This window comes from Pinus tabuliformis, chromosome 9 (assembly GCF_031772625.1).
Source record: "Pinus tabuliformis cultivar Carrire ecotype Pingquan chromosome 9, CPIR1, whole genome shotgun sequence".
Lineage (NCBI taxonomy): Eukaryota > Viridiplantae > Streptophyta > Pinopsida > Pinales > Pinaceae > Pinus > Pinus tabuliformis.
In genome coordinates this window covers 1,365,245,877-1,365,269,598 of record NC_142307.1, presented here as the reverse complement: position 1 = coordinate 1,365,269,598, position 23,722 = coordinate 1,365,245,877, and positions in this window count along the sequence as shown.

Below are 23,722 nucleotides of genomic sequence, written 5' to 3'. Positions count from 1 at the left end.
ATAATATAATCAAGCCGACATAACAATAATAACATAAGGGCACAAAAATAACAATAGTGGGTTTCTATGGGGCATACTAATAACAATATGGGGACAATAGGGGCAGAATAATAACAATAAGGGATACAATGACAATAGTAATGGGGTAAATCACTAGTATTATAGGGGCCTAACATGCCCCTCTCCTTCTGAAAAGCGTTGTCCTCAACGCTTGAGTAGTTCTGGATGCTTTTGTATAAAATTTTCATCCTCCCATGTGGAATCTTTGGCAGATAAGTTCTTCCACTTGATGAGATACTCCAAAATTGATCGATTTCGTAGCTGTCGAGTTCTTGTTTTTGTGACTGCTTCCGGTTCCAATATGATTTTTCCTTCCTCGTCAAGTTTTGGCAATATTTTTGAACTAGGAGCTTGTCACCTATAACCTTTTTTAAACATGAAACATGGAAAACTGGTGCACTCGGGAAGATGCAGGAATCTCCAATTTGTATGCCATAGTACTAATATTTTGCAACACCTTGTACAGACCATAATACTTTGGTGATAATTCATTATCCTTCTTAGCTTGCTTGAGGGACATTTGTTTATAAGGTTGTAGCCGTAGGAATACCCAATCACCTACATCAAAACCTCTTTCGTTGCGATGTTGATCTGCCTGTTGTTCCATTATATTATGTGCCAATGTGAGGTTATCCTTTAAGAGTTGGAGAACTTGTTGTTGATGCTCGATGTGATGTTCCACTGCTTGAGCCTTACAATTTTCTCTTAAATATGATGTGATGGATGGTGGATGATATCCATAAAGTGCCATAAATGGGGTCATTTTTGTTGCAATATGGAAGGAAGTGTTATACCACCATTCACCTTGAGGCAACCATTTGACGCATTATGTCTGTTTATCATATACAAAGCAATGAATATATCCTTCCAAACATTTGTTTGCTATCTTAGTTTGCCCATCAGATTGAGGATGATAAGATGAGCTATGAGCTAAATGAGTACCGAGACAAGAAAATAATTATGTCCAAAAATTTCTAGTGAAAATGGGATCTCTATCGCTTACAATAATCTTTGGGTTTCCATGTAGCTTTTGAATTGTTTCCATAAATGTAGTAGAAACTGTACTGGATTTAAATGGATGAGATAATGCACAAAAGTGTGCATACTTGGTAAGTCTTTCAACTACCACCATGATGACACTCTTTCCCTTGGACTTGGGTAAACTTGTGATAAAAATCCATTGAAACTTCCTCCCAATGTTGGCTTGGAATGGATAAAGGTTGTAATAGACCTGTGGTCTTAATTGTTTCAACTTTATTTTGTTGGCAAACCAAGCATTCCGCCACAAACTTTTGAATATCCAATTTAAGTCCATCCCAAAATTTCCTTCTTAACCAGGTGGTAAATTTCTAAAAATCCTGAGTGCCCTCCTAAGGGAGAAGTGTGAAATTCCATAAGAATCTTTTGCTTGAGTTGGGAATTCTTATATAGGTATAAGTGATCTTTGTACCATAATGAATCAGTTTTCCAGCTAAATGTATCATATGTACTGGGATCTTGTTGTAGCTTTAGAATGAGTGCCCACACTTCTTCATCATTCTTCCATTCCTCCCTTGCTTCATTTATCCAATTTGGTTGGATAATAAAAATGGCACACAACAATGCTTCCACATCCTCATCCTTTCTTGAGAGTGCATTTGCCACAACATTTTGCTTCCCTTTTTTGTAGATGATTTCAAAGTCATAACCCAACATCTTTGTGACCATTTTTGTTGCTCTTTAGAGGATAATCTTTGTTCTAAAAAGTATTTAAGACTCTCATGATACGTTTTTACCTTGACGTGTCTTCCCATTAGGTAAGGTCGCCATTTCTTAAGTGCACGTAGTATTGCCAACATTTCCTTCTCCTAAATAGCTTTGTGTAAATACTTTCCCTTGATTGGACGACTTTTGAAAGTAATGGGTCATTCATCTTGCATTAAAACAACACCAATTCCATTTCTTGAAGCATCACATTCTACAATAAAGGTTTTTGTGAAGTCCAGCGTAGCTAAGACCGGTGCTTGGCACATTGCCTCTTTAAGATGTTCAAAGGCCTTTGTTTCTTCTGGAGTCCATGAAAATGCATCTTTCTTCAATAATATTGTTAGTGGTGCTACTATTCTCCCATAATTCTAAAAAAACTTGCGATAATACCCTATCAACCCGATAAATCCTCACAGATTCTTTATGGATGTGGGGATTTTCCATTCCTTAATGGCTTTAATTTTGCTAGGCTCTACCTTAACACCTCCATGAGATTCAATATGACCCAGATATTCCACCTCTTGTACTCCAAAGAAACATTTGGACCTTTTTCCATATAATTGTTTCTCCTCCAATAGTTTGAGCGCCCTGTCAACATGTTCAACATGATCCTTCCAAGACTTGCTGTAGATTAGTATATCATCAAAAAATACTAACACACATTTTCTAAGGAAGGGTTTGAAAATGGAATTCATCAAACCTTGAAATGTAGAAGGTGCATTGGTAAGGCCAAAAGGCATGACAAAAAATTGATAATGACCCTCATGAGTTCTAAATGTTGTTTTTGGAATGTCTTCAATCTTCACTCTGATTTGATGATATCCTGAATGAAGATCCAACTTGGTGAAGTAAATTGATCCATGCAATTCATCCAATAATTCATCAATGACAAGAATGGGAAATTTATCGTTAATAGTGAGCTTGTTGAGCTCCCTATAATCTGGACACAGGCGCCATGATCCATCCTTCATGTGCACCAATAATACTGGAGCAGAGAAAGAACTTTGACTAGGTTGAATTATACTAGCCTCTAGCATTTCTGCAACCATACATTCAATTTCACACTTTTGGGCATAGGGATATCTGTACAGCCTTATGTTTGGAGGAACACTTCCTGGAATCAAATGAATAGCATGATCATGATCATGAATAGGTGGAAGACCTTTGGGAGTCTCAAATACCTTGGAATGATTGTCCAAGACTTTTTGGAGATCTGGAGAAATAGATGATTTCGATGTGGGAACCTCTAGCGAACATAATTGTGCAATTATGCCTCCTTGTTCCTTCTTTAGAAGCTTTGTCATACTATTAGAGCTTATTATATTTTACGGTTTCCATACAATACCCCTTAATTCAACTTCCTTTCCTTCCACACAAAATTTCATGAGAAGTTCTTGAAAATTTAAATCTATTATACCCAAGGATTGTAGCCATTGGACTCCTAGTACAACATCAGCACCACCCATTGGAATGGAAAGCATTGGGCTATTGAATACATATTCTCCCATGGATAGCTTGATATTATGGCACTTTCCAGAGAAATTTATGGTTCCTCCACTTGCAACCATCACTTGACACTTTGGTGCTGGATATAGGAAACAATTCAATTCATTTTCTATCTTACAATGAATAGAATTATGGGTACTTACCAAATCAATCAACACTATTACCTTTTTCTTCTTGATATGTCCTTCTATCTTGATAGTTTGAGGAGTAGTAATTCCAGCCAATGCATTACAAGATATGGTCGGATTCATTTCTTTTTTATCTAGGGTTTCTTCCTGGAGTATATCCTCTTCTTTTGACATTTCTTGTTCCTTTTCTTCCTCCTCTTCACAATCTATGTAGAATAATTTCTTCTTAGCACACTTATGACCTTTAGTGTAATTTCTATCACAACTGTAACAAAGCCCTTTTTCTCTTTTTTCTTCTAGTTGTTGTGGTGTCAAACTTGTAGTTTGCTTCCATCTTTATAGTTGTGAGTGGTAGGCTTCCTGGTTACCATAATTTTGCTTTCCATTTTTCTTGCTAACCTGAATGCCTTCTCCAATGATTCAGGTTCCCAAAGGTGAACCTCATGTTGGATATTATCCTTTAAAGTCCCTATAAACACATCAATCCTATACTCCTCTGGAATATCTTTTATCAATTGGCTAAAAAAGGTGTTGCTTTTTCTATCCTCATAATGTGCTATCATTTCTTCCGTAAAAATTGCCTAAGTGACAATTTGTTTACGAGAGCAAAGCCATTGATACCATACAAACTTCTTTGATTCCAAATATAAAGTTGCAATATGTACCTTTTGTGTGTTTTGCATATTATGGAGATCGAAAAATTGCTCCATATGTAGTATCCATGTTCTTAGATCCTTGCCATCAAACTTCCTCATATCAATTTTTGGAACATGGTGGGTCTTCAATCCAACATTAGAGTCTATGAAATCATGATTAACATTTCTTTTGTGTTGAAAATGGCAGCAAGAAATGCTAAAAATAGAAGTGCTAAAAATAGCACTGCTAAAAATAGCATTTTGGGTACCAGTGCTGGATTGGGCAACAGGGAATGAAAAATGGAAGTGCTAAAAATAGAATTGCCATTTTTAGCAGTTCAGGATAGATTCCTATTTTAGTTAGTCCCTCGACTAAAAATCAGAAGTAAAATTCGAATTTGATATCAACAGGAGCTTGAAAATTAATTAATTAATTAATCTTGAGTTAATTAGTTAAGGAAAATCAAACTTGAAGTCTATGTGAGGACATGCAACAGTTTATCTATTAATTGAGGAATTTATTCATAAGTTAAAAATATAAGGATGAGTTCTAATTTGAGTAGTAATTAGTTGGCTCAATTAACTGAGTTTAGTCTAGTTATATTTGATTTAAACAGTTTGTTTAAATTAATGTGAGTTTAGTTAGTTAATGATTGCATGCATGTAACTGTTGTACTTTAGATAACTGAATACTCTCTCATAAATATTCATGCATGTTAGTTCAGAGAAAGACCCAGTTGAGATTAGAGGAGGGATAATGTACTATTAGTTGGATGGATTTTTCCTATAAAGGAAAATCATCCAAGAAGAAGGATTAAGGTTCCTTGAGGATTGTGCAGTTTTATAGGGTGTGAGATCAGTGTTACACTTGGTAACAGGAGGATCACCCAGGAAAAACTGCGCAAGGAAATAGGAGGTTTGGAGGGCAAAGGAGAAGGCTTAGGAGAAATCTTGATTGCCTGTGAGCATCCAGGAGGATTGCACTGAGAGTTGGCTAGCTGTGAGATCTAAGGCTTTGTGTAATCCTGATGTATTTCCACCTTCATCTGTGAGGATTGTACTGAGAGCTGTCTAGCTGTGTGAGAGCTAAGGCTTTGTATAAATCCTATATATGATAATACAGAGAGTGGGGTTTTAGGCTGAGGCTTTCCTCGGGTTATATCTTCTGTGTCTTGTGTGATTGATTCCTTCTTATCAGCTATATGTGTTCTTATTGATGTTGCTCATGTTTGATTAAGCTTCCACTAAATTGGTTGTAGAAGTAGATCAAGTATTTTCTTTAGTATATTGCATTATCAGGTGATCTACAAGTGGGAATTTCTACACGGTATCTTAGCAAAGGTGATCAAAGGAGAGAACAGTATACTAAGAGGAGATTTCAAAGTTTTGAGTTTTGGGCCAAGAGTTTTCATAGCAGATCTGAAAATTTTTGTACAAAATTTTTAGAAGAAAATAGCAAATTTGGATTCCTTGCAGAAAAATGCCCAAATTCAAAAAAAAAATTGGTTGAATCGAATTTCGGATGAGGGAGATATCGTTGATTTAAAATTATCCCTTTTTCTAGAAAATTTCGTGACGACAGGAAAGTGGAAACAGATTGGTGTGCTAGCCATGAACCTATATGCACTTGAGGTACAAGATGCATGAAAATCCTTGAGGAGCAAGGCAAAGGTTAGATACTTGGTGGTTGAGAAGGACAGTAAATTACCTCTCAACATGCAGTGCCAGAAGAAGTCTCAGGCAATTGTGGAGGAGCCACTATTGGTGAAGCAACTTCAAGAGGTTGTGGAGAAGCTACAACTAGAGAAGCTGAGAGGAGATCGAGTAGAGACCTCCAGTAGAGGGAAATTTTGAGCCAAGTGGGCAGAGGGATCACATGTAGCCATACCTCCAGGTAGGAGGTGGGGCGATGTGGAGTGATCATCCCAAAAAGGCTGGAGGAGGGGCAGGATCCTTGAGGTACCCAACCTCTTTCATTTAACTTTGCTACAGGAGCCCCAATGAGGAGTAGCAGGACTAGCTAAGTGGGTAGAGACAGATGCAGATGGAGCAGCAGAGAGAGCTACAGTGCAAGAGTCCCAGGACTGTATAGAGCTAGGAGGTTGCAACGATGCGAGAGGCACAGGAGTGTTGCACCAATGCAGGATGGCACAGAGAGGTGTGCAATGGTGCGAGATGCATGGAGTGTTGCAGTAGCTTAGAGGTTAGAGAGGGAGCACTTGTCAGCAGCAGGTAGAGCTTCAGCATCAGAGTATGTTTTTATGCCAACAGAGAGGTCAGTGGGGAGCTTTTTTTTTTGTTCCGAGAGTTATTGGAGCAACCACACTTGGTAGGAGTGTTGCATGTAGAACATTCCAAAGGTACAAGATTGAGTTCAAGGTTGAAGTATTTCTTGTTGAGACGAAGTGTTGAAAATGGCAACAAGAAATGCTAAAAATAGAAGTGTTAAAAATAGCAGTTTGGGTACCAGTGCCGGATTGGGAAACAAGGAATGGAAAATGGAAGTGATAAAAATAAAATTGCTATTTTTAGCAGTTCAGGATGGATTCCTATTTTAGTCAGTGCTTGGACTAAAAATAGGAAGTAAAATTTGAATTTGATATTAACAGCAGTTGGAAAATTAATTAATTAATTCATCTTGAATTAATTAGTTAAGGAAAATCAAACTTGAAGTCTATGTGAGGACATGCAACAATTTATCTATTAATTGAGGAATTTATCCATCAGTTAAAGAGATAAGGATGAGTTCTAATTTGAGTAGTAATTAGTTGGCCCAATTAACTGAGTCAAGTCCGGTTATATTTGATTTAAACAATTTGTTTAAATTAATGTGAGTTCAGTTAGTTAATGCTTGCATGCATGTAACTGCTGCACTTTAGATAACTAAATATTCTCTCATAAATAAATCATGCTTGTCAGTTCAGAGAAAGATCCAGTTGAGATCAAAGGAGGGACAATGTACTATCAGTTGGATGGATTTTTCCTATAAAGGAAAATCATCCAAGTAGAAGGATTAAGGTTCCTTGAGGATTGTGCAGTTTTACAAGGTGTGAGATCAGTGTGAGAGATTAGTGTTACACTTGGTAACAGGAGGATCACCCAAGAAAAAATAAACAAGGAAATAAGAGCCTTGGAGGGTAGAGGAGAAGGCTTAAGAGAAGCCTTGATTCCCTGTGAGCATCCAGGAGGATTGCACTGAGAGCTGGCTAGCTGTGAGAGCTTAGGCTTTGTGTAATCTGGATATATTTCCACCTTCATCTGTGAGGATTGTACTGAGAATTGGCTAGCTGTGTGAGAGCTAAGGCTTTGTATAAATCCTATGTATGATAATATAGAGAGTTGGGTTTTAGGGTGATGCTTTCCCTAGGTTATATCTTCTGTGTTATGTGTGATTGATTCCTTCTTATTAGTTATATGTGTTCTTATTGATGTTGCTCATGTTCGATTAAGCTTTTGTTACATTGGTTGTAGAAGTAGATCAAGTATTTTGCTTTAGTATATTGCATTATCAGGTGATCTACAGGTGGGAATTTCTACATTTTGTTCTCATCATGAGTTTCCTTTACTACCCTTTCACCATTAGTGACCATTTCTTGTAGCAACTTATTCAAATTTATCTTCAATTCTTCCATCTTATCGTCCATGCCATTCATCTTAGCGTCCATGCCATTCATCTTAGTTTCCATGGCATCCATCTTAACTTCCATCTTAACTTGCATGCCATTCATAATAGCTTCTACGCCATTCATCTTGGCTTCATTTACCTTTAGTGAGAATGAAATTTGTTGTACTTGGTCTTGTAATTTTGATATATCATGTTGCATTTCTTCCTCTTCTTCACAAGTCATACTAGAGCTTTTAGGTTGCTTACTAGGAGTTTCCATTTTATTTCTTCAAGGAATTAATTAATGCTAATAATTCTTCTTTATTCCCTTTGAATTCATTCAAATAATTTTTCAAACAAATCTTATGCAAAATTTTAAAAAAACTACACACATTTTTTTTCACTTTGTAAGAGTTCGATATTCAATCTATTGTATCTCTGTAATTGCGGATCTCGAATATCTGAAATATCGTCTTACGGTAGCCCTTTCAGTCCTCTTTCTAACCCCACAAGTCTGATCAAGATTGGATTCTCTAAGGAAGAGTTATGCCAAATCTCCCACGGTGACCTGATTATAAACTAGTTCAGTAGATTGAACTTGTACGATGTTCCACATGTCACAGTTTCAACCTTAGTACCTGAAACTGATATACAGAAAAATACAGGCCATCCTATTTCTGAAACTTCTTATGCAATTTCAATCTGATGCTCAAAACAAAAGTATGACGATTTTCCCCTGGTCACCTGTTTGGAATGTAATTCGGGAGTCTGCACAAACCCTAACTTGCTCAGATCATATCGCCGCAAATATAGCAAAAATAGCTCTGAAATTTGGACCCGAAGTTCAGAATGATTTCATCTCAAATGGGTTTTTTGTTTTAGCCTCTGAAACGTAGCAAAAAAAAAGTTATAGTGAAAATCCCATGATGACCTGTTTGGAACATAGAAACCTTAGAATCCAAAGCTCTAATACCAAATATTAGGAAAACAACTCACAAAAAGATAGAAAAGATAGATCAACGGCTTAAAATTCAACCTCTTCGAGGGGGAAACCTCCTTTGCATTACACAAATGAACAACTCTTGGATGATACAAATGAGTAAACCTCCATTTTATATATAGGAGTCTAAGGGGTCATAATATAATCAAGCTGACATAACAGTAATAACATAAGGGCACAAAAATAACAATAGTGGGTTTCTATGGGGCATACTAATAAAAATATGGGGACAATAGGGGCACAATAATAACAATAAGGGATACAATGACAATAGTAATGGGGGTATCACTAGTATTATAGGGGCCTAACAACAACCAACAACATCATAAAGTTTTTCAATTCGAAAAATAGATATGAGCTGGATCAGGGAAAATTTTAAGAACCCCCCCTAAATTTATAAATATAATAAATGGGCGAATCTCCATGGTATATAGGAAAAATGGAAGGCGATTTTATCAATAATATAATATGTATATATAATTTTTTGGCGAATCTCTCACCAGGCATGGCGAATATTTTACTCATTTATAAAATCTTGTAAGATCTTGGCGAGTATTTCACTAAATAATAAAACTTTGTAAAGTCCTAGTGAATCTTAGCATAGGCTACATGCTGGTTTAATTCCCCCATTTAAATAGGCTACATTCCAGGTGAATACCATGGGTCAATACCATGTGCTATTTTGGTGAATACCATGGGTCAATACCATGTGCCATTTTTATTTTTATTAATTCTAATATTAGGGTTAATAATGGTTTTTTGCATGGTATTAATAACAATCTAGTCCATGGTATTTGTCCCATAGTATTTTGGCCATAGGTTTCACCTAAATATAACCCATTTTTTGAGTGTTCGTAAATATAAGGTGACTTATGGAGTAAATATAAAAAAATGTTTTATTTGTTTACCATACCTCTCGTTTATTTATATTTTTATTAATTTACCATACCTCTTTTACAAATATGGTATTTGGCCCATAGGATTCACTTAAATAAAACCTCTTTCTTGAGCCTTCATAAATAGAATGAGGGTTATGGACTAAATATAAAAAGAGGTTTTATTTATTTACGATACGTCTAGTTTATTTATATTTTTATTTATTTACCATACCTTTTGAGTAAGTATAAAAAGACGTTTTATTTATTTACCATACCTCCACTTTACTTATATTTTTATTTGTTTACACCCTTACATGTATATAAGGTGACTTATGGAGTAAATATAAAAAATGTTTTATTTATTTACCATACCTCTCATTTATTTATATTTTTATTAATTTACCATACCTCTTTTATAAATATGGTATTTGGCCCATAGGATTCACTTAAATAAAACCTATTCTTGAAAATGGGCGAATGGATTCACTTAAATAAAACCTATTCTTGAAAATGGGCGAATGGAAGGTTGTAAGTCCTAATTTCAAGGGCTAAATTTACCTTTTTTACCCTCTCCCTTAAAATAAGGTGGGCTATTTGAGGTGTTTTGTAAAAATGTACTATGATACAAAATATTCACCCACTAAAAAATTTAAAACCCCTTAATTTCGCCAAAGGGCGAACATTCGCCCATAAAATTATCCTTGAGCTGGATGATTAGGGAGTTGATGACATAACAGAAACCATCCTGAAAGTGAAAAAAGTCCTAACAAATAAGAACTTGGTTGTACAACTGACATAAAAATGTCACACTTTGGAGGTAGCATTCAACGGGTTTTTCACTAGAATAGAAGCATTAAACAAGAAAGGTCTACCTTATTTACTTGTGATCAATGACAAATTGATGGCCAGGGAAGATTACATGAAGAAGCTCCAGGACATTGCAAAGGATACAACCAAGTCTCCCCACATCAAAGGTACTATGACAAGGAGAGATTTGTATGCTATCAACAACATGAGTTTTATCCAACATGAGATAAAACACATTTTTGTAGTGAAACCCACTTATACTTGGTATACTGAGGTAGATGAGATCTACCGCAAGGTAACACAGATTTCTATTCTAGCTGAAGAGCGGTGGGATAATTTGTGTGAATTCTAGGATTAAAAAGACAGGCCAACTTTGCCAGTGCAACAGCCAAATAGTGGCCACTTAGCAACTGTTCTCCACCAAAGCAGTGCCAAGTGTCCATATCACTTCGCCAGATTCACCTCTTTTGGTCGCATCATTTCATATCTGTTAGTTTAAGTTAATAATAGAATGCCATGTCACTGAGGCATTAATTGTAATCCTTTGTATAAATTGTGTTTAAATGCTTCATTCATTCGAAGTATGGAGGGTTGATTCTTGAACATTATAGCTCTTTTCTATCAAGCATTGTACTTTTCCACATTGCTGGAGCACCATTAATAAAAGACTCTTAACAGGATACTTGTGTTATGAAATACTGGTGATGTTTTTCCTACTGCAATTGTGTTTTCATTGTTATTCTCTTTATGTTATGCATTTGAAAAGTAATTGTAAAATAGGAGATGTGAAAAATAGGATATGTTTTTGAGCACCCTATTTGGACTGCGTTTACAATCTATATGTTTTCTTCTAAAATTCTAATTGAGAAATTCTTAAATGCTTCGAAATCCTTGCTGAATCACACCTTTTCTCCATTCTATAATTTAATTTAAAGACCCAGTAAATCTATCTAGCTTGCCCTGTGGATACTCCTTTGAACTTTTGGTGCAGCATATAGTTTTATTTGACTCCAAAGCCCAATGGAAAGAAAGTAATTTGTTCATATCAACCAACCAAATTCAAGAAAACAACCAAGCACACTCATAACTAGCCTAAAATCAACCTAAAAAACCAAGTTAAATCATAAAGAGAGAGCCCTCTTTGAAGCTGGCAAGGCTAGATCCCAGCGTTCAAAAGTGATTTGATGTTTTCCAATGTATTTACTCACACAACCTAAAGAATACAGAACGATAACACATCCATTGATTTAGGGAGCTATTTTTAGCAGCTAGAGGTTACATGCAAATATCATTTTAGAATATTTCCTTCGAGTGTCTCTTTTTCCTAGATTTGTGGCATGCACGTCATGAGCCCAAAATTATTTATTTGATGCATCAGAGCTCATTATTTCACATTGGCCTTGGAGCTCTGACATCCCACATCACATCCAAGACTCTTTGACGCATCTGGCTCAACTATTCATGGTTAAGTGGTCTCAACTTGTCTTTTTTCAACATTTATGTTGCTTTTTGTGTTTTCTCTTGTGTGAGTGTTGTTTGCTTGATTTATTTGAACAATTGATGTCATTTACATGCATCTTAGCTTTTACTAGCACTGTTTCAGTTTTCGTTAGCATCTCACTGTTGTCGCATGCATGAAACTGTTTTGCATGAACGGTCGCCGATTCGACGACTTGCCCCACCCACATGCATGTTGTTCTATTTTCTAAATCTTTCATTCACTGTTTGCATGCATGATCATTTGATTCTTCTTACACTCAGTATTTTCATGCATTCACTTTCACATTTGCTTTCAGTTTCCCATCGACGAGTCTGGCAAGCCGGGGCCCGGACATTGCCTCACCAAGACAACATTGCACAATCTTGAGAGGGAAGGCTCTGTCTTCCCCTTAAGAAATGCACATCTCTACCCAGGAACTATCCTCCAGGATTGATTTACACAATTCTCAGGGATAGTGACTGCTGGCCCAGAACATTGTGCAATGCAGTCACTAAGCCTACACCCATTGCCTACTGAAATTGTGCATTGCACAATTCCGACAGTTAGCAGTTAGCCTAGATTGAGATTGCGCAATTCCAACAACTAGTCACACCTCCAAAACAACCCAGACTACCTTTTCTGCAAGTCTGGCAACTAGTCTCCCAACCTCCCAAAAGAAATTGTGCAATCCTTGCCAGTCATTCCCCAGGTATGTGTTATGTCATTCCTTCAATTTGGTTTGGTTTTCACTGACAAATTTCTTTCCATGCATGTTGCTTTGTCTCCAGATCTAGTAGGTGTTCATCCACCTATTAACAGTTCAAGATCAATGGCCTCCAAGAGAGTAGGATCAAAGGAGAGTGATGGAAGTACAACTGGAGCAATGGTTGAGCAAGTGTCTATGAGTCTACCAATCTATGAAGATATCAAACTATTTCTAGACAAGGACATCAAGCTGAAATGGTAAGAGGTCAATGATGCATTTGCAGGCACTTTTGGGGAAAACCTTGAGGACAGCCAATTATAAGTGAACATTCATAAGTCTGGTTTGTACTAGATTTCATAAATATACCTCGCTTTCCCATGCGTGGACATGATATAATGGATCATCTCGCACACCGATCCCAAGACGATGACTTTGAGTAGTGTCAGCGAGACAGAGATTGCAACCTTTTGGGCACAGAATTATGACGAGATGTATCAGACATCGGTTCTCGTGACTATCATGAAGAATCCCTTCATCTTAACCAATAGGAATACTAACTCTAGAGACATTTTGAAGAACTCGGCAAAGGAGCTGGCTATATTCCGGATGACACCCAAACAGATCTACAAGATGAAGATACTGTGGAAGGCATATCAATACTTGGTCATCTTTGCATGTCAATTGTATGGCCAAGAAAGCACAGAAACCTTCCCACAGAGTTGGGTGATCACGCTGGACCAACTGGCGAGAGAGGGAAAACCATGTAATTAGTCCAGCATGTTGACTCATCAGTTGAAGGAATAGGTAACAAGGGCTCGACAACCTCCCAAAGGTATGCAAGAAAAAATCTACATGTCTGCCTACATCTTGGATGCAATTTGTGCCTGACAAGAGTTGTTGGGCTTGAAGTAGGCATGGTCATCGACAGACACTGCTGTGAACACTTATTGTAAGTTTTTGTCTGAATGTAGTGTCAGAGGAGTTATCACACAGTTGCCCAATCATTTTTTCACCCCTGTTTACATGATGATATTTGAACAGGATCCAACTTGCATGTCGATGGAAACAATGGAGGCATTGAAAGACATAGCTGATTGGTATGGCTCACCATCTGGCACCTTCATACGAATGTACAGCACGGATAAGCCTCCTCATGTTCTACCGAAGTTTGCCTTGGACATACTCGTCATGCAGGAAGTAGCATATCATGTCTCGGTAGGATTGACAACTAGATTGCACCAGAAGAAGAAGGCACCTTGGCTTGCTCTTCCATTCTAATTGGGTTATAATATTTAGAGTTTCAAGCAAGCGGACGTCGAAGAAAAGTAGATGAAGAAGTGTCCATTCGATCTCCGAGGTTACAATCTGTATGACCCGCATTGTCTTGTGAAAGATTATTGCGTGAGAGTACAATTCAACTGGATCCACGGGGCATGTCATTGGGTGGGGGAGGACCCATGGAGATATTGTTAAACCTCCTCCAAACTCAATGAATCGGTCGGATTCGCTGTGGAATGGTTGGTGAAGCAATGTGAAGTAGCATATCAAAGATCACTAGAAGTAGCAGCAGCAGCAGAGGAGAACATACTAGTGTGCGACAAGGGAAAGAGGAAGATTGTCGATCGCATGGAGGAAGAGAAAAGTTGCAAGTTCCAAGAAGATCCACTTGTGGAAAATGAAGCTATGGATATAGAGGCAAAGAGGCAACATTGCAACAAGCAAACCACACAAAGGAAGAGGGAGAAATGAGGGATGGAAGAGACAACAAAGGAGTTTCATGAGTTGAAGGAGAAAATCCGAAAGGAACAAGAGATGTGCAAATAGGAGAGGGAAGCGTAGCTAAAATAGGTACAACAGTGGGTGAAACATGTGCAGACAGATGAAAAAATTCCTGTACAGGTAGTGGACTTATCAAAACAACTGGCATCAGGGAAGCAGGGTGAACCATCGCAGGAGTAGGACTTCGATTAGGAGATAGAGCAAGCACTTGAATAGATGGATACAGATATGGAGCAGTAGGAGTTAGAACAAGACATCTACCTCATGCCTCACCACAAAGAGGTCAACCCACCAGCTTCACTGCATCTAGAAGATGAGCAAGTCCCAAGTGACCAAGGAGACACTGAGATCCTTAGAGATCATTCAGAGCAAGAGATGCACAACATCTCATTCGATGAATCTCAACATAGAGTTTTGCAATCTCACAGAGTGTTAACTTTGGAAGATCATACATCCCCCACACAGTATGAGGAACAAGTGATCGTGTCTGATGTGCATAAAAATCTAGCATCCTTGGCCGATGTTACCAGAGCATATGCCAAAGCCACTAGTTCAAGTGTTCTCTTTCTGATAGTTGAGAATGAGCGAATGGATAAGGAACTACAGATGACCAAGCGAGGAGAGTTGGTGACAACGTCCACCTGACCTGAACTGAAGAAGGAAATACTAGATGAAGTATTGTCCCTTGACACAGTTATCCAAGTGTTGTATCCCAGGTTTGGTACCATGCATAAGGCAGTCGTCCATCTCAACGGATGGCAGCAATGATGTGCTATAAGAGCATAGATCTTCGTGAAATTTCATGTTGTTGTTGATTACATGAAAACATAGATGATGAGATACAAGGGAGCCTTGCTTCAATTGCCTAAAATGATGAAGCCTACAATAGTCGAGCTGAAGGGACGTATCCGGAGTTGGAAATAATACTGAGAGGGGGGGTGAATCAGTATTATCTAGCAATTTAATAAATCTTCCTTATTTGATCTTTGAATTATTTTAGCATGTCAGTACCATAAAATAATGAGCATGAAAAACAGATAGTCACACCAAAGAACACAAGATGTAAGGTGGAAACCCAATGTGGGTGAAAACCACCTGCTGCAATATGTCTCTATCTTCTTTCAACTTCTTTTACAATGATTTTGTACTGGTGCAGTCCTTTACCAGTACGCAGGCTGCAACCTGCAGAGAGCTACAACTCTCTCTCTCTCTTGTTTTCCAGTCTACTCCTGGAAGGGAGCTACAACCCCCTACTTCCTTTCATAAAGCATTAGATAATCAACAAGTACATAACAGATATAGATCACTACAGATATCAGATCAGCAACAACAGAACTAACCCAGAACACCTTATCAATAGAGAAATTCAATCAACAGAACATCTTAAAACAGAGACGCAGTTTTTCTTTCTGTGGCCTGCGACCAGACGCCGTTAACCTTCTGCTACTCTGCATCCACACACAGATATCCTTCTGCTCCGCTGCGTGCCCACGCACTGTTCCTTTGACTGCTCTGCGTTCTGTTGCTTCAGGGACGCACCCAAAGATACTATCGCGCCGCGTCTTTCGCTACAGAGACGCACCTGAAAACACTATCACGCCGCGTCCTTCTGCATCAGAGACGCACCTGAACCTTGATCGCCCTGCGTCCCCACGCAGGTCTCTCTCTACTGTGCTGCGTCTCGGCGCACTTTACCTTTACAGTACCTGCGTCCCGGCGCACTTTCCCTTCACTGAACCTGCGACCCTTTAGATATAAATGATATGAAGGCTTCAGAACAAACCCAAACAGTCAGATCTATAGATCTGATCATGCGCCATAGAGATCACAGTCCATTAGAAGATTCGCCCTCTTAGATCTGGACTAGATCTCACCAAATAAGATATTCAACCCAAGACAATTGCACAATCCAAATGAACTCCTTTGCTTTATATAGGCAAGCTCCTCCCCAAAACATGGAACAATACCACGAGCCGACACCATAGAAACACAAAACCGTCGGCTAGATACCACACAAGAAACCCCCACATGCTTTTTCTCTGTCTTGAAATGTGTGCACTGGGAGGACGCACCTCCTGAACGGCTGGCCAGCATCTCTGGATGCGGACCCTGCATGGTGTACCTGCGGGTACGCACCTCCTGAACTGGTTTCCTGCGTCCTTCTTAATTTTCAACAAACTGAGAGCCTTGCCACTGGAGTTTCCATCAAGTACAACATCTGTAACATACAGTCATACCAGAAAACATAATGCCAACAATCTCCCCCTTTGGACTTGATGGCAACCTTACAAACTTCAGCTTCATTCTCCCCCTTTGACATCAAGGGCAAAGGGTGTGCTCCCCCTTAGCTCATGCTCCTCCAGATCTGCAACAAATAACCAGAAATTCACCATGAAAGAGATAGAGACATATTGCAGCTATTTCCAAGATCTCCTTCTCCATAATGCCAACAATGCATTATGTGCTCTCCCTGAGCCTGTACCACCAATAAGAAGATGTTCAACAATAAGATGATGCATCAACAACCCCCAGCTTTTGCCTGAGGTATTCAAACATGTCCCTGGGCAATGGTTTGGTGAGAATATCAGCAACTTCTTCCTTGGAAGGAACATACTCCAACTTGACTTTCTGTTCAAGCACTTGTTCCCGGAGAAAATGGTACTTGATTGGTATGTGCTTGGTTTTTGAATGCATAACAGGGTTCTTTGAGATGCTGATTGCACTTGTATTATCACATAAGATGGGGATTGGTGGTGTACAAGTGATTTGAAAATCCTGCAAAGTCTGCATCATCCAAAGAAGTTGGGTGCAACAAGATGCAGCAGCAACATATTCCGCTTCAGCTGTAGACAAGGCGATCGAACTCTGTTTCTTGCTGAACCAAGATACCAGTCTGGAACCCATAAAGAACGCACCACCACTTGTGCTTTTCCTGTCATCCACGCTTCCGGCCCAATCTGCATCTGTATAAGCATGAAGAGTAAGATCTGTATCTCTAGGATACCATAAGCCATAATTTTGAGTCCCTTGAAGATATTTGAAGATTCTCTTTACTGCCTGAAGATGAGTCTCCTTCGGATTTGCCTAAAATCTTCCAACTATTCCAACTGCATGCATGATGTCCGGTCGGGTACCTGTCAAATATAGTAAACTTCCAATCATAGATCTGTAGGTTGGTTGATGTACTGCTGCAGATTCATCATTTGCACTGAGACTACATCCTGTGACCATGGGTGTACATACTGGTTTTGCATCTTCCATGCCATATTTCTTCAAAATCTGTTTGAGATACTTGGTTTGAGATAAAAATATTCCTCCTTTCTTTTGTTGGATTTGCAAACCAAGGAAATATGTCAGTTCTCCTAGCAAGGACATTTCAAATTCTTTCTGCATGACCAAGGCAAAACTTTGACTCATAGCTTCTTCATTGCTGCCAAAAATAATGTCATCTACATACACAACAAGTATTAGCAATTTGTCATTTTCAACTTTTATATACAGATTGCTATCTGCTGAACCTTTTGAAAAACCTTGTTGATGAAGATATTTGTCCAACCGGTAGTACCAAGCCCTTGGAGCTTGTTTGAGACCATAGAGAGCCTTTTTCAATCGGCATACAAGATTTGGATCATTTCCAAGAATGAACCCATCTGGCTGTTCAACGTACACTTCTTCTTCCAAGTCTCCATTCAGAAAGGCTGATTTCACGTCCATTTGAAATACTTTGAAGTTTTGAAAACTTGAGAGAGCAAGGAACATTCGGATGGCCTCAAGTCTTGCAACAGGAGCAAAAGTTTCTTCAAAGTCTATTCCTTCTTGCTGCGCATACCCTTTACAAACAAGTCTGGCTTTGTTTCTAATTACTTCTCCATTTTCATTCAATTTATTTTTGAAGACCCATTTTGTTCCGATAACATTCTTATCCTTTGGTCTAGGAACCAGCTCCCAAGTGTTGTTCTTTTCGATTTGCTCAAGTTCTTCATCCATTGCTTTTACCCAACATTCATCTTTGCATGCTTCTTTCACATTTTGTGGTTCAGTAGAGGATAGTAATGCCAAATAGCTTGAGGCTTCTGCAACTGTTCTTCTTGTTTGTACACCTGCTTCTTTCTGCCCCATAATCTGAGATTCTGGATGATTCTTCTGAACATATCTGGATGGAGTTTTCTCTTCTATTCTTGTCTGCTCCTCTGGTTCTTCTTGAGGTTCTTCTTGAGGTTCTTCTTCTTCATCATTCTGTCTTTGAGGATAGCCTTCATCTTCTTCGATATCTTCTCGATGTACTTGCCTAGGAATGTATCCCTTCTCATCAACCACCACATCAATGCTGTCAACAATTCTGCCAAGTCTTTTATTGTAGCACTTGTATGCTTTGCTATGTGGAGAGTAACCAAGAAGAATGCCTTCATCTGCTCTAGGTTCAAGTTTGCCAAGCTACTCATCAGTATTCTTGATATAGCATTTGCTCCCAAAGATTTTGAAGTGCTTTACCGAAGGAGTTTTACCACTCCAGAGCTCATGAGGAGTTTGAGTGCTGTTCACCCGGACATTTGTCTTGTTGAGAATAATAACCGCAGCATGTGCAGCTTCACCCCAGAAAGTTGCGGGAGTTCCTGATTCATCAAGCATAGCACGAGCCATTTGTTGGATTGTTCTGTTCATTCTTTCAACAACTCCATTTTGCTGAGGAGTTCTAGCTGTAGAGAATTCTCTCCTTATGCCATGTTCATCACAGAAATCGAAAAATTCATTGGAAGTAAATTCCCCACCTCTGTCGGATCTGAGGCACTTAATTTTGTGACCTGATTCATTTTCAACCAAGGCTTTGAAGGATTTGAATTTTTCGAAAGCTTCATCTTTGTGCTTCATAAGTCCTAACCAGACAAACCTGGAGAAATCGTCAATAAATAATATCAAGTATTCCTCTCCTCTAGGTGTTCTTTTCCTGAATGGACCACATGTATCTGTATGTACTAGCTCAAGAGGCATGCTAGCTGATCCTTCCTTCTCTGGAAAGTTAGTCCTGGTTTGTTTTCCAAACTGACATGATCTGCATATGGTGTTGTCAGGAATTTTGATATCTGGAAGATCGCGAACTGCCTGATATTTGCATGCTTTCCTTATTTGTGAGAAGCTTAAATGTCCCAACCTTCGATGCCATAACCAGTGTTCTTCATCCTTGCTCAGATAGCATTGTTGTTGTCCTTCTTCAAATATGTATAGATTATTTGGAGTTCTTTTGCCTTTGAGTATTGTTTTACCTGTATCAAGATCACGAACAAGACATCCATTCGATTTGAAAATAACCTCGGTTCTTTGATCACACATCTGGCTGACACTTAGAAGATTATGCTTCAATCCATCAACATACAAAACATTTCCAGCCTTGACCTTTTCTTTTAAAGGAGCAATTCCTTTTCCTTTTATAGTTGCAGGAGTATCATTTCCAAAAGAGACTTTCTTTCCTTTTTCTAGAACAGAATAAGATTCAAGTTTTTCTTTATCACCTGTCATATGCTTCGAACATCCACTGTCAATGTACCATAGATTTTCCTGTCCCTCTGCATAAAATGCTATTCCACATCTTTCTGTTTGAGGTTCCTTTATTCTCCATGTTTTGGTGCTTGAGGCTTGCTCCTTTTTCTGCTGAAACCTGCTCCTGCATTCAGATTCTTCATGACCAAAGTTATTGCAAATAGAACATTCGACTTCATTTTCAAGAACCGAAAAGTTGTTATAGGTCCTTTTTGTCATCCCTGTCATACTTCTTTGTTTTTGAGCTTCCCTAGTCATGATTGTTTTATATGCAACACATTGAGCTGCTTTGTGACCAAAATTATGGCAAGAAAAGCATTGTCCATTGAAGAAGCTTCTGCGGTTATTGAATCTACCTGCCAACTGATTGTAATTTCTATTTTCATCTATTCTTGAACCAAACTGAGAAGATTTTACCTGTGGCTGGTTGTAGCTTTTGTTCACCCTTAAGATGGATTGCCCCTGATAGTTTCTGTTTGTATTTTGTCCCTGCTTTACCTGATTATCTTCATTGTTCTTCTGCTCATTTCTTCTTGCCGCATCAAGATAACTTTTTGAGGTGGATGCTTGAGAGGTTTCTCCATTGTAACCCAAACCTGTCTTGTTTAGAGGAGACCGCTGCACATTGATAATCTCATCCAAAGTTTCAGATCCTTTGACAAACTTAAGATTAATAGCTTTTGTTTTCTCAATTTCTTTTCTGAGACCAACAATTTCACCTTCTAGTTTTTCAAGATGTTTTTCTTTTTCATCAATTTGAAATTGTAGAGTATCAATGATCACATTCTTTTCTTCTATACATCTCTTGAGTCTAGTAATTTCATCATAGAGGTTATTCACATCTACAGCATCCTCATAATCATCATCTTCAAATGCCATTAACAACTTATATTTATTACCTTGTTCATCTTCATCATTGTTTGATAAACCATCACTATCTTCATGGGTGTAGTAGCTTTTCTTATTTGCACTTTGTTTCCATCTAGCAGGTTCCTTTCCTTTATCCTTATAAGGACATTTTGCAGCATAATGACCTACTCTTCCACAAGCAAAGCATTTGAAAGGTAGCTTACCTCTGAACCTTCCAGAACCCCTTTGAAGATTTCTGACAAAATTTGATTCTTCTTCCTCTTCTTCTGGAACATGGCTTGCTTCATAGTAATCTTCTTTGCCTGATGCCTTAAAAGCAGCTTCCCTTCTGTCTGATGGACCTCCCTTTCTCATTTCATAAGCAGTTAGAATTCCATGTAGCTGAGACATAGTGAGAACACGGAGATTTTCCTTTTCTTCTATTGCAGATACTTTAGATTCAAACTTGGGGGATAATGATCTTAGAATCTTTTGAACTACTATAGCCTCTTTTATTTCTTCACCCAAATTTTTCATACAATTAACAATCTCATCTACCCGAAGAAAATAATTAGCAACACTTTCATCATTATACATCTTGAGAGTCTCATATTGAATCCTGAGAGTTTGAAGTTTAGCTTGTTTTACCTGTTCATCTCCTTCATATCTCGTGACCATTTTGTCCCATATCTCTTTTGCTGATTTGAAGTGCATTACCTTCATGAATTCTGTTTGGGATATACTTCCTAATAGAGTACTGACTGCTTTTGCATTTGTTTCATACTTCTTTTTCTCAGCTGGATCTGTAGGAGTAGCTAAAGGAAAAGCATAGCCTGTTTCTACAATGTCCCAAACTTCTGTACCAAGAGATTGAAGATATGCAGTAACTCTTACCTTCCAATAATTGAAGTTTGTCCCATCAAAAATCGGTGGCCTGATTGATGCTTCTCTCTCGTAGTTGCTCATGATGAACGATCTACCTTCAAGCGATCAAGCTTCTCTGAAGGACCTGGCTCTGATACCAATTGTTGGAAATAATACTGAGAGGGGGGGTGAATCAGTATTATCTAGCAATTTAATAAATCTTCCTTATTTGATCTTTGAATTATTTTAGCATGTCAGTACCATAAAATAATGAGCATGAAAAACAGATAGTCACACCAAAGAACACAAGATGTAAGGTGGAAACCCAATGTGGGTGAAAACCACCTGCTGCAATATGTCTCTATCTTCTTTCAACTTCTTTTACAATGATTTTGTACTGGTGCAGTCCTTTACCAGTACGCAGGCTGCAACCTGCAGAGAGCTACAACTCTCTCTCTCTCTCGTTTTCCAGTCTACTCCTGGAAGGGAGCTACAACCCCCTACTTCCTTTCATAAAGCATTAGATAATCAACAAGTACATAACAGATATAGATCACTACAGATATCAGATCAGCAACAACAGAACTAACCCAGAACACCTTATCAATAGAGAAATTCAATCAACAGAACATCTTAAAACAGAGACGCAGTTTTTCTTTCTGTGGCCTGCGACCAAACGCCGTTAACCTTATGCTACTCTGCGTCCACACGCAGATATCCTTCTGCTCCGCTGCGTGCCCACGCACTGTTCCTTTGACTGCTCTGCGTTCTGTTGCTTCAGGGACGCACCCAAAGATACTATCGCGCCGCGTCTTTCGCTACAGAGACGCACCTGAAAACACTATCGCGCCGCGTCCTTCTGCATCAGAGACGCACATGAACCTTGATCGCCCTGCGTCCCCATGCAGGTCTCTCTCTACTGTGCTACGTCTCGGCGCACTTTACCTTTACAGTACCTGCGTCCCGGCGCACTTTCCCTTCACTGAACCTGCGACCCTTTAGATATAAATGATATGAAGGCTTCAGAATAAACCCAAACAGTCAGATCTACAGATCTGATCATGCGCCATAGAGATCACAGTCCATTAGAAGATTCGCCCTCTTAGATCTGGACTAGATCTCACCAAATAAGATATTCAACCCAAGACAATTGCACAATCCAAATGAACTCCTTTGCTTTATATAGGCAAGCTCCTCCCCAAAACATGGAACAATACCACGAGCCGACACCATAGAAACACAAAACCGTCGGCTAGATACCACACAAGAAACCCCCACATGCTTTTTATCTGTCTTGAAATGTGTGCACTGGGAGGACGCACCTCCTGAACGGCTGGCCAGCGTCTCTGGACGCGGACCCTGCATGGTGTACCTGCGGGTACGCACCTCCTAAACTGGTTTCCTGCGTCCTTCTTAATTTTCAACAAACTGAGAGCCTTGCCACTGGAGTTGCCATCAAGTACAACATCTGTAACATACAGTCATACCAGAAAACATAATGCCAACACTAAATTCTACTCCAAAAAATTAGAATCCTACTACTATAGCATCAGAAACCTTTGAATTTAACACAAAATTCAAAACCTGAAGTAAGGCTTGATCACCTTCTCTTTCTTTTGCCTGAAGATTTACTATTGGAAGCCTTGGTGTTGGATGTACGAGGAGTGAGGTCATGTTGTCCAATAGGAGATGACATAATAGGTTTAATTCTAGGCACATGCTTATATTTTAGTTTAGGCACCCATTTAGAAGAAGACATTTAAGCTAATCCTTCATAGTTCTTCACCAACCCCCATGCCTCATCCAAACTTTGTTTCATGCTCCTTAACCTTGATTACAATGCTAAATTCCAGGAATATAAACTTTTGCATTGCCTCCTCAGAGGAGTAGACCATTTGATGAAATGTTTGCTTCTGTCAAGGGCCTGAGATTCCTTAAGAACTTCATTGTCATAGTTTTCAAGAATATCTTGGACAGATTTTTTATAACATTGATTTAGCTACCTGAATTGGTTTACTTTTTCCTTGCTTTCTGTTGAAGCCCCGAAAATCGGGTCGACAACAAGGGGGATACCCGCCCGGTCCAGACCTTGGTTGGCAGCTCCTTATCCATTTGGTATAGCGGGTCCGACTGGGGATAATGGGA